The following is a 1084-nucleotide window of genomic DNA, read 5'->3' on the forward strand; positions in this document are numbered from 1 at the left end:
TTTTATCGATTCCCCTCAATTATTTTTCTTTCCCCTCCTCCAGGAGGGTTTTGCTCTTGCCATGCCGTTGGCTTTTGTTGTTCTTTTCTTCCCCAGCCTCTTTGTTTTCCCTCTGGCACCTTCACTGCACACATTGCATTGGTGGGGTGCAAAGGACCATAGGGAGAGGGGAAGGGGCAAGGGGCAAGCTCTTTGAAAACGGTGATGGGGAGATTTCAGTTGGATGCTAGGAGGAAATTCTTTGCTATGAGGGCTGCGGGTGCCCCCGTCCCAAGGTTAGATGGGGCTTTGGGCACCTGCTGTATGGGAGACGTCCCTGCTCATGGAAGGGTTGGACTGGGTGGGCTTCGGGGTCCCAAATCGCTGTGATTCCATGACTCTGTGATTGTATAATTTAGGATTAAACCAGCGAGGCTGGCGCTCACCTGCCACACTATGGATCAAGTCCTATAGAAACGGGCTGGCTCCACACCCTGGTACGAGGCGATACCGGCCTTCGGGTGGGAGGGGGGATATAAAGGAGGGTGGGCACAGCACAGCGTGGCCCGGGCTCCCCACGCCGGGAGCGGGCGGGTTTTGTATCTTTAAAGCGGGCGGGAGGCGTGGTGAGCCGGGGCCGGGGCTGGTTTCCTGCTTCCCCGCTCACAGCCGCCGCTGGAAGCCGGCGAGTGGCGGGGGGGAGGCGGTGCGTCCAGCCCCCCCCGAACCCTCCCCCGAGTCCCTCCCTGCTTCTCTCCCTCCCTCCCTCCTCCCTCCTTCCCCTGCTCCGGCCCTGCCCGATCCCTCCCGGCTCCCTCCTCCCCGGGCCGGCGCTGCGGGCGCTGAGCGCCCCGGGAAGCAGCGCCCGGTTCTCGGTTCTCCTCTGCCGGTTCCATCAAAATGAGCGGTGGAGGAGAGGTTGTGTGTTCGGGCTGGCTCCGAAAGTCGCCGCCGGAGAAGAAGTTGAGGCGATACGTGAGTGAAGATACGGGGATGGAGATACGGGGTTGGGGGTATGGGGGGTAAGGATGAGGATCGGGATGGGGACGGGGACGGCGATGGGGATGGGAGCTCCGCACCCAACAGCCGCTGCACCTGCTGCCCG

Source organism: Meleagris gallopavo, chromosome 1, assembly GCF_000146605.3.
Source record: "Meleagris gallopavo isolate NT-WF06-2002-E0010 breed Aviagen turkey brand Nicholas breeding stock chromosome 1, Turkey_5.1, whole genome shotgun sequence".
Lineage (NCBI taxonomy): Eukaryota > Metazoa > Chordata > Aves > Galliformes > Phasianidae > Meleagris > Meleagris gallopavo.